General features: G+C 35.7%; 1 pseudogene; it reads left to right on the top strand.

The window, feature by feature from the left end:
• LOC120098303 (zinc finger protein 850-like) overlaps positions 1 to 9680 on the top strand; it is a 58975-nt pseudogene extending 49295 nt beyond the window's left edge.
• The last annotated feature ends 2227 nt before the right edge of the window (positions 9681 to 11907 follow it).

Here is an 11907-nt window from a genome sequence, read left to right on the forward strand (position 1 = left end):
TTGTTTTCTGTTAGTTGCAGTGTATCTGGTTTTATGAGAGGTCCTTAAGTCACTTGGATTTGATCCTTGTACAAGGCAGTAAGAATGGAATGATTTGCATTCTGTTCCATGCTGACCTCCTGTTGAACCAGCACCATTTGTTGAGAACAGTGTATTTTTTCCATTTGCTGGTTTTTGCTCCTGTGGTCAAGTGACAATAGGTATGTGGGTTCATTTCTGGGTCTACTGATCTATTCTGTTCCTCAACTAGCCTGTCTCTCTACCAATACCATGTTGGTTTGTTCATTGTTTGTTTGTTTGTTTGATCACAATTGCCCTGGAATATAGCTGGAGGTCAGGTATGGTGGTTTTTCTCAGAAGTTCGTTGTTGTTGTTGTAAAAATATTTTTTGCTATCCTGGCTTTTTGGTTATTCCAAAATGAATTTGCAAATTGCTCTTTATAAGTTATGAAGAATTGAGTCGGGATTTTGATGCGATTGCATTTAATCTTTATATTGCTTTTGACAAAATGGCCATTGTAATATATCCATCTTGGCAATCCATGAGCAAAGGAGATCTTTCTATCTTCTGAGATCTTTTTCCATTTCTTTCCTCAGAGAAGTGAAGTTCTTGTCATACAAATCATTCACTTGCTTGGTTAAAGTCACACCAAGTTATTTCATATTATTTGTAACTAATGTAAAGGGTGTTGTTTCACTAATTTCGTTCTCAGCCTTTTTATCTTTTAAGTAGAGACAGCCTATTGTTTTCTTTCCATTATTTTGTTAATCCAACCCCTTTGACGTCTTTGTTTATCAGGTTTAAATGTTCTGTGGTGGAACTTTTGGGTCACTTAAGTTTACTATCATATCATCTGCAAATAGTGATATTTTGATTTCTTCCTTTCCAATTTGTATCCCTTTGACCTATTTTTGTTCTTTAGGGCTTCAAGTACTATCCTGAATAGATCGGGAGAGAGTGGGCAGTCTTGTCTATTCCCTGAATTTAGTGGGATTGCTTCAAATTTCTGTACTTTTATATTGATGTTTGCTAAGGGTTTGTTGTATATTGCTTTTACTATGTTTAGTTGTGGGCATTGAATTCCTGATCTTCCAAGACTTTTATCATGAAGGGATGTTGAGATCTTTCAAATGCTTTCTCAGCATCTAATTAGATGATTATATATATTCTTTGAGATTGTTTCTACAGTAGATTAGGTTCATGGATATTTGTGTATTGAACTATCCCTGTATCCCTGTGAGTCCTACTTGATATTTTTAATAAGGGTTATTTGATTCTCTGTGGTCTACCTTCTTGATTTCTTTGTATATATTTCTTTGTATATATTTCTATCTTATGTAGGATTGGTAAAGACCTTTTTTCAATCTGTTGGTTACTGATTTGTCCTAAAGGGAGTGTCCTTTGCCTTACAGAAGCTTTGCAGTTTTATGAGGTCCCATTTGTTGATTTTTGATCTTAGAGCATAAGCCATTGGTGTTCTGTTCAGGAAATCTTCCCCAGTGCCCATGCAATCCAGGCTTTTCTCCATTTTTTCTATTAGTTTTAGTGTGTCTGGTTTCAAGTTGAAGTCCTTGATTGACTTACACTTAAGTTTTATGCACGGCCATTAAGAATGCATCGATTTGTATTCCTCAGCATGCTGACCTCCATTTCAACTAGGACAATTTGTTGAAAATGCTATCCTTTTTCCACTGGATAATTTTAGCTCCTTTGACGAAGATCAAGTGACCATAGGAGTGTGGGTTAAAATCTTGGTCTTCAATTCTATCCCAATGATCTATCTGCCTGTCTTTGTATGAATACCATACAGTTTTTATCACCATTTCTCTGTAATATTGCTTGAGGTAAGGGATGGTGATTCCCCCAGAAGTTCTTTTATTGTTGAGGATAGTTTTTGCTCTCCTGGGTTTTTTTGTTATTTTAGATGAATTTACAAATTGCTCTTTCTAACTCTCTGAAGAATTGAATTGGGATTTTGATGGGGATTGCATTGACTGTGAAGGTTGCTTTTGGCAAAATGGCCATTTTTACTACATCTATCTGGTCAATCCACGAGTATGGGAACTCTTTCCATCTGCTGGTATCTTCAATTTCTTTCTTCAGAGATTTCAAGTACTTGTCATACAGATCTTTAACTTGCTTGGTTAGAGTCACACTGACGTATTTTATGTTATTTGTAACTATTGTGAAGGGAGTCATTCCCCAAATTTCTTTTTCAGGCTGTTTATCTTTTCAGGAAAGGAAGGCTACTGATTTGTTTTTAGGTAATTTTATACCCAGTCATTTTGCTGGAGTTGTTTATTAGGCTTAGTAGTTCTCTGGTGGAACTTTTGGGGTCACTTAAGTGCACTATCATGTCATCTGCAAACAGTGACATTTTGATTTTTTCCCTTCCAACTTGTATCCCTTTAACCTCATTTTGCTGTCTGATTGCTCTGTCTAGGACTTCAGGTACTATATTCAATAGGTAGGGAGAGAGTGGGCAGCCCTGTCTAGTCCCTGATTACAGTGGGATTGCTTCAAGTTTCTTGCCACTTCGTTTGATGTTAGCTATTGGTTTTCCATATATTGCTTTTAATATGTTTAGATATGGACCTTGAATTCTTGATCTTTCCAGGGCTTTTATCATGAAGGGTGTTATATTTTGTCAAATGCATCTTGGCATATAATGAAATGATCATGTGGTTCTTATCTTTGAATTTGTTTATATAGTGGATTACACTGATGGATTTTTGTATATTAAACATTCCTGCATCCCTGGGATGAATCCTACTTCATCATGATGGATGATCATTTTTATGTGTTCTTGGATTCGGTTTGCAACAATTTTAATGAGTATTTTTGCATCAATATTAATAAATGGTCTGAAGTTCTCTTTCTTTGTTGGGTCTTTGGTTTTGGAATAACTGTAATTCTAGCTTCATGGAAGGAATTTGGTAGTGTTCTGTCTGTTTTTATTTTGTGGAATAGTTTGGACAGTATTCATATGTGGTCTTCTATGAAGGTCTGATAGAATTCTGCACTGAACCCGTCTGGACCTGGGCTCTTTTTGGTTGAGAGACCTTTAATGAATGCTTCTATTTCTGTAGGAGTTATGGGGTTGTTTAAATGGTTTATCTGTTCCTGATTTAACTTTGGTACCTGGTATCTGTCTAGAACATTGTCCATTTCCTCCAGATTTTTAAGTTTTGTTGAATATAGGCTTTTGTAATAGAATCTGATGATTTTTTAAAAATTTCTTCAGATTCTGTTGTTATTTCTGATTTTGTTAATTTGGATACATTCTCTGTAACCTCTGGATAATCTGGCTAAGGGTTTATCTATCTTGTTTATTTTCTCAAAGAACCAGCTCTTGCTTTTGTTGATTCTTTGTATAGTCCTTTTTGTTTCTACTTGGTTGATTTCATCCCTCAGTTTGATTTTTTTCCTGCCTTCTACTCCTCTTGGGTTTATTTATTTCTTTTTGTTCTAGATCTTGTAGGTGTGCTGCCAAGCTGCTGATATATATTCTCTCCTGTGTCTTTTTCTAGGCACTCAGAGCTATGAATTTTCCTCTTAGTATTGCTTTCATTGTGTCCTATAAGTTCGGGAATGTTGTATCTTCAGTTTCATTAAGTTCTTAGAAGTTTTTAATGTATTCATTTATTTCTTCCTTGACCAAGTTGTCATTGAGTAGAGCATTGTTAAACTTCCATGTTGTGTGGGCTTTCTGTCATTACTGTTGTTATTAAAGACCAGTCTTAGTTCGTGGTGATCTGATAGGATGCACAGGATTATTTCTATCTTCATGTATATGTTGAGGCCTCTTTTTTGACCAAATATATCATCAATTTTGAAGAAGGTTCCATGAGGTACTGAGAATAAGGTATATCCTTGTGATTTAGGATGGAATGTTCTATAAATATCTCTTAAAACCATTTGTTTCATAACTTCTGTTAGTTTCTCTATGTCTCTGTTTTTTTTTTCTGTTTTTATGATTTGTCCATTGATGAGAGTGGGGTGTTGAAATCTCCTAGTATTATCGTCTGAGGGGCAATGTGTTCTTTGAGCTTTAGTAAGGTTTCTTTTATAAATGTAGGTGCTCTTGCAATCAGAGCATAGATATTTAGGAATGAGAGTTCATCTTGGTGGATTTTTACTTTAATGGATATGAAGTGTCCTTCCTTATCTTTTTTAATGACTTTTGGTTAAACGTCAATTTTATTTGATATTAGAATGGCAACTCCAGCTTGTTTCTTCGGGCCTTTTGCTTGGAAAATTGTTGTCCAGCCATTTCCTCTGAGTAGAGTGTCTGTCTTTCTCTCTGAGGTGTATTTCTTGCATGCAGCAAAATGCCGGGTGTCGATGTCCTCATCAGCATCTCTTTTCACTTGTGTTTTTGATCTTAGCCATTCTGACTGGTGTGAGGTGGAATCTCACAGTTGTTTTGATTTGCATTAAACTGATGACTAAGGATGTTGACCATTTCTTTAGTTACTTCTCAGCCATTCTATATTCCTCAGGTAAGAATTCATTGTTTAGCTCTGTACTCCAGTTTTCTATAGAGTTATTTGTCTCTCTAGAGTCTAAGTTCTTGCATCTCTAACAGATGGAGGATTGGGAAAGATCTTTTCCCAATCTGTTCCTTGCCATTTTCATCTAATGATAGTGTTTGTTGCCTTATGAAAGCTTTGCAGTTTTCTTAGGTTCCATTTGTCAATTCTTTTTTTTTCAGCTGTGTTTTTTCTTCTTTTTTTCTTGGATATATTTTATTTCCATTTCAAATGTCGTTCCTTTCCTGGTTTCCAGGACATACTACCACTGCTCCATCCCTCTCCCCATCTTCTATAAGAGTGTTCCCCTTCCCGTCCACCTCCTCTTACTGACTCCTTGACATTTCCATAAATTGGGGATACAACCTTGATAAGACCAAGGGATTATTCTTCCATTGTTGCCCAACAAGGCCTTTCTCTGCTCCATATTTAGTGGGAGCCATGTGTCATTCCATGTATATAGTCCTTAGGTAATAATTTACTCCCTGGTTGGCATTCCTGTTCTTGTGGTGTGGCAGTCCCCTTCAGCTCTTTCAATCCCTTCTCTAATTCCTCCTACATGTGTCCTGTTCACAGTTCAGTGGTTTGCTGCTACCCTTCATGTCTGTATTTGACATGATCTAGCTGTGTCTCTCAGGAGACATTCATATTTAGTTCCTGTCAGCATACCTTTCTTAGCTTCATCAATTTTGCCTAGTCTTGGTGACTGTACATATATGGGGCATATGTGGGGCAGACTTTGAATGGCTATTCCTTCATTCGTTGTTCCAAACTTTGCCCCCACTTACCCTTTACAAATATTTTTGTTACCCCTTTTAAGAAGGAGTGAAGCATCTGCACTTTGGACATCCTTCTTCATGAGCTTAATGTGGTCTGGGTATTGTACCTTGGGTGATTAGAGCTTTTGGGCTAATACCCACTTATAAGTGAGAGCATACCTTGTGTGTTTTTCTGGAATTTGGTTACTTCACTCAGGATGATATTTTCTAGTTCATTCCATTTGCCTATGAATTTCATGAAGTCATTGTTTTTGATAGCTTTTTAGTACTCCACTGTGTAGATATATGACATTTTCTGTGTCCATTCCTCTGTTGAAGGGCATCTGTTTTATTTCCAGCTTCTGGCTCTTATAAATAAGGCTACTATGAACATAGTGGAGCATGTGTCTTATTGTGTGTTGGAGCATCTTATGGGCTTATGCCCAGCAGAGGTATAGCTGGGTCCTCAGGTATTGCAATATGAAAATTTCTGAGGAACCTCCAGACTGATTTCCAGAGTGGTTGTACCAGTTTGCAATCCCACCAACAATGGAGGAGTGTTCCTCTTTCTCCACATTCTCACCAACATCTGTTGTCATCTGAGTTTTTAATCTTAGCCATTTTCACTGGTGTGAGTTGGAATTTCACATTTTTTGCTTGTTTGTTTTTGTTTGTTTTTATCTGTTTGTTTGTTTGCATTTCTTTAGGTATTTCTCCGCCATTGGATATTCCTTAGTTGAGAATTCTTTTGTTATACCTTTACCCCATTTCTTAATACTGTTATTTGCCTCTCTAGTGTCTATTTTTTGATATTAGCACTCCCTCTGATGTAGGTTTTCTTTTCCCAATTTGTTGGTTGTTCTTTTGTACTAATGACAATGTCCTTTGCCTTTCATAAGCTTTGCAGCTTTATGAGGTCTCATTTGTCAATTATTGATCTTAGAGCATAAGTCATTTGTGTTTCTTTCATGAAATTTTCCAAAGTGTCCACGTGATCGAGACTCTTCCCTACTTTTTCTTCTATTAGTTTGAGTGTATCTGGTTTGATTTGGAGGTACTTGTCTACTTGGACATAAGTTCTGTACAGGGTGATATGAGTGGGTCAAATTGTGTTTTTCTTCATGCTGACCTCCAGCTGAACCAGAACCATTTTTTGAAAATGCTATCCTTTTTCCATTGGATTTTTTTACCTCCTTTGTCCAAGATCAAATGACCATAGGTGTGTGGATTCATTTCTGGGTCTTAATTCTATTCCACTGATCTACTTGCCTGTCTTTGTACCAATACCATAAAATTTTTTAACACTATTGCTCTGTAATACTGCTTGAGGTCAGAGATGGTGATTCCCCCAGAAGTTCTTTTATTGTTGAGTATATTTTTCGCTATCCTGGGTTTTTGTTATTCCAACGTAATTTGCAAATAGCTCTATCTAACTGTATGGGGAAATCAGGTGATATTTTGATAGAGATTGCATTGAATCTGTAGATTTCTTTTGGCAAAATTGCCATTTTTATGGAATTTTTGTGTTTCCTCCTTAAGGGTTTCTATTTTTGTACTTGTGTTGTATTTCTTTAAGGGAATTATTTATGTCCTTATTAAAGTCCTCCATCATCACCATAAATTTGGTTTTAAATCCAAATCTTGCTTTACCAGCATGTTTGTATATCCAGTATTTGCTTTTTTGGGAGAACTGGGCTCTGATGATGCCAAGTAGTCTTGGTTTCTAATGCTTATGTTCCCATGCTTGCCTCTCACCAACAGGTTTTCTTTGGCGTTGGCTTGTCTTGCTGACTGTAAAAGTGGCTTGTCCTTCCATTAGGCCTCTGTGACAGAACTCCTGTTGACCTGTTTTCTTTCATCTGGATCTCATAGGGTCCTGCCCCTGACTCTTGCTATATCCCTGGGCCTAGGCGATGTCCCCTAGGGTCAGGAATGAGGGCAGAATGTTTTTGTCGACTATGGATTCTCAGGAGTGTCTGTACTTCTGAGGGTCCAGCTCTCTCCTCCACAGGATTTCTACCCCTGTTTTTGAATTAAGGAAATACTTGAAGAAAATGAGGAGCAGGACAACCCTATAGGAAGTGTGTAAGTCTCAACTAACCTGGACCCATGAAATCTGTCCGATACTGAGCCACCAACCGGCCAACATTCACCAGTGGATATGAGGCTCCCAACACTTTATAGTAGAACACTGCAGGGTCTGACTTCAGCCATAGAAGATATATCTAATCCTCAAGAAACTTGAGGCCTCAAGGATTGGGGTTATCTGGTAGAGTGGTTTTTGTGTGGGTTGGGATATCTTCTTGGTGTTGGGAGTGTCTCAAACTGGTATTTGATGTGCAACACTTATAGGGGGGAACTTGATGTGGTACATTTTGTTCTGTAAAAAAAATAAAGAATAAATAAAAAGACATATAAACAAAAATATCTTGTTGATGTATTTGCCATTGAGTTATTATTGATGAAGTTCACTTATATAAAATATATCATAGATTTCATGAAATATCTCCTAATGTACATTATATCTATGATATTTGTTTCTTTGGACAAAATTTGTGCAGTTTGGTGTTGCATATTTCTGTCATGATTATATATATATATATATATATATATATATATATATATATATATATATATATATTTATGATTTTCAACCAATTGCAATGTGTCATATAATGACATATTCTCATTAATTTCAGGTCTGTGTTGTGATTCTACAAAGAAGCTATTCTCAAAGGCATTTACACAGGATTATTTTCTCAAGAAAATAATACAAAGATTTGCATGTAATGACGTTTCAGATCTACATAGAGAGAAATTCTGGGAATGTAGATATGACAATGAAGAACATGAAATAGATGAGTATGGAAATGATTTCTTTGCAAAAGTCATCTGTTTCATTCCTGAAGAAGCTCAGGAATCTCCAGATTCTCCTCCTGAGAGAATTCAGTCCTCAACTCTTAAGGGTCACTACAGAATTTCTACTCAAGAGACAACTTTCAAGTGTAATGAATGTGGAAAAATCTTTACACAGTTCCTAAGACTTAAAGGTCATCACAGAATCCATGCCAGAGACAAACCTTACAAATATAACGAATGGGAGGAATCCTTAACAGGTCTCTCAAATCTTCATATTCATTACAGATTTCATACTGGAGACAAACCTTACAAATGTAATAAGTGTGGGAAATCTTTTACATGCTCCTCGAGTCTTAAAATTCACCACAGAATCCATACAGGAGAAAAACCTTACAAATGTAATGAATGTGGGAAATCTTTTACACGGTCTTCAGGTCTTAAAATTCACCACAGAATACATACTGGAGACAAACCTTACAAATGTAATGAATGTGGCAAATCTTTTACACAGATTTCAAATCTTAAAACTCACCACAGAATCCATACAGGAGAAAAACCTTACAAATGTAATGAGTGTGGCAAATCTTTTGTCAAATACTCAAAACTCAGATCTCACCACAGAACCCATACTGGAGACAAACCTTACAAATGTAATGAATGTGGGAAATCTTTTACACAGTCTTCAAGTCTTAAAACTCACCACAGAATCCATACTGGAGAAAAACCTTACAAATGTAATGAATGTGGCAAATCTTTTACACAGTCTTCAAATCTTAAAACTCACCACAGAATCCATGCTGGAGAAAAACCTTACAAATGTAATGAATGTGGCAAATCTTTTACAAAGTCTTCAGGTCTTAAAGTTCACCATAGAATCCATACTGGAAACAAACCTTACAAATGTAATGGATGTGGAAAACCTTTTACAAACTCCTTAAGTCTTCAAAATCACCACAGAATCCATACAGGAGAAAAACCTTACAAATGTAATGAATGTGGGAAATCTTTTACACGGTCTTCAGGTCTTAAAATTCACCACAGAATACATACTGGAAACAAACCTTACAAATGTAATGAATGTGGCAAATCTTTTACAGAGTCTTCAAGCCTTAAAATTCACCACAGAATCCATACAGGAGAAAAACCTTACAAATGTAATGAATGTGGCAAATCTTTTATCAAGTACTCAAAACTCAGAACTCACCACAGAACCCATACTGGAGATAAACCATACAAATGTAATGAATGTGGGAAATCCTTTACACAGTCTTCACATCTTAAAACTCACCACAAAATCCATGGGGGAGACAAACCTTATAAATGAAATGAATGTGGGAAATCTTTTACACAGTCTTCAGCTCTTAATGTTCACCATATAATCCATACTGGAAACAAATCTTACAAATGTAATGGATGTGGAAAATCTTTTACAAACTCCTTAAGTCTTCAAATTCACCACAGAATCCATACAGGAGAAAAACCTTGCAAGTGTAATGAATGTGGGGAATCTTTTACAGACTACTGAAGTCATAAAAGTCACAACAGGTTACATACTGGAGAAAAACCATTTAAATGAAATCACTGTAGAATATCATTTACCCAGTCCTCAAATCTTTAAGTTCACTATAGGATCTAGAGAAGAGATAATCTTCACTAATGAAAAAAGTTGGCAAGTCTTTTCCTGGTTCTCAACTCTTCAAATTCATCAAAGAATCCATCCTGGAAAGCAGCCTTATAAGTATAATGAATGTGAGAAATACTTTTCCTGTTCCTCACCTCTTCAAGGTCCCCACAGAATCCATTAAGTAGAAAAAACATTACTAATGTAATGGATGTAAATATTTGTTCAAAGTAATCATATCTTCAAATACAGCACACCATGCATACTGGTGAGAAACCTTACAAATGTAAACAGTATGGCTAATCATTTAGAACAAGTTCAAACCTTGAATCAACTTTCTCCATGCATAAGATTAACTTAATAGGTAATTACTTTATGCATATTTATATAGAAATACTTATTTAAAAATATTGTTGAAACCTAAAGCATTATAAATAATTCCCATAGGGTAGGCATATACTTGATAGTAGTTGGAAATATTTTATTCAGAAATGACCCTTTCTACATTTTAAGTTGTTTTATTAGCTATAAACTATGAAAAAATTCACCCAGCATTAATCTGACACCATTGATTAGTGATAGTATAGATTTCATTTTCAAACTCATTAAATAACAGTATTTTAAAATTTAAGCATTTAAGCCAAAATAATATTAATAACTATTCTTATACAAACCTGTTGTTTAAAGCTCTATATTGTTTAGTTTGATAGAATATTTGTTTTTGTGATATATATTTTCTGTAGATTTTATTGTGGTGTTTGTCTTTAAGCTTTTATAGAGTAATTTTTAATCTGAAACTAATCCCTTCTTTGTCACAATTATTAATAAATATATTACAAGTTTTTCATTACTACTACCTTAGTGCGATTAGTATCTATTTTGTGCAAGGATGAAGTCATTCATATATTCCATTTCCTGATTGATGATGCCAAGAGAAACCTGTCCCAAAAGCATAAATTTGATTGCTTTACCCAAATTCCAGACAGTAATTATGAAGCATATATATGGTGATCCAAGGACACCATCAGGCTATCTGAGTTTGTGTGCCTGTGTGTGTATGTGTTTGTGTGTGTGTGTGTGTGTGAGTGTGCATGCATGTGTAAGTTTTAGGCATAAATTCACTGACATTTCAAAGAACCTAGTCTCTGTTCTAGTGAAAAATCCTATGTGGACCCATTTGTGGAGGAGAGGGTTGAAGCTTTAACATAACAACTTCTCCATTGGCCAAAATATTCATATTCATGCAGTGTGCTTTATATTGTATATCATACAAGTGTTGCTCATAGAAGTTTTGTCCTAAGTATTGCTCCCATAAGGAAACTTTATCTACAAAGATGAAGAAAGTACTTAGTCACACACACACACACACACACACACCACACACATACACACACACACACACACACACACACACACACACACACACACTCACTCTAACCTTGAGTCTCTTCTGGTTTGTTGGTATAAACTGGCTTCCTTGTTAATCTGTTAATCTGTGTGTAATGATCCTGCTGAGCTTCCTGGGTGCAGTGTGTCAACACTGCAGTTCAATCACTAGAACACTAGTAGGTCCTATCTTTGAAACAGGTCCGTTTGTTTGTTTTTTTCTGTTTTAAATATTGCCTCGACACAGCATCAGTTCCATTGCTGGAGATATTCTGCCATTGACACGTTTAGGACAACAATTTTTTGGTTAAAGAAGTATTTTCAGTCTTTCAAATGAAATTTATTCATACTTTCTTATTAAGGTGGAAAATTATAGTTCATTAAACAAAAATTATTACATCAGCAAGTCTTTACAGATAACATCTTATGGACATAAATTCATAGAAAGAACCTTTTCTAAATAAAACCAATTCTTAGAATTGTTTCCTTTAATATATTCATAAACTAAGCTATGACATTGGTACAAGTCTTAAAATTCAGAAATGATTACTTTCCTGGAAGCCCAGAAAATATTGTTTCTTCAGATCTTTTTTTTTTCTCCGTCTTTATTAACTTGGGTATTTCTTATTTACATTTCGATTGTTATTCCCTTTCTGGGTTTCCAGGCCAACATCCCCCTAACCCCTCCCCCTCCCCTTTTATATGGGTGTTCCCCTCCACATCCTTCCCACATTACCGCCATCCCCCCCA

The sequence above is a fragment of the Rattus norvegicus genome, chromosome 18 (genome assembly GCF_036323735.1).
Source record: "Rattus norvegicus strain BN/NHsdMcwi chromosome 18, GRCr8, whole genome shotgun sequence".
In the NCBI taxonomy this organism is placed as follows: Eukaryota; Metazoa; Chordata; class Mammalia; order Rodentia; family Muridae; genus Rattus; species Rattus norvegicus.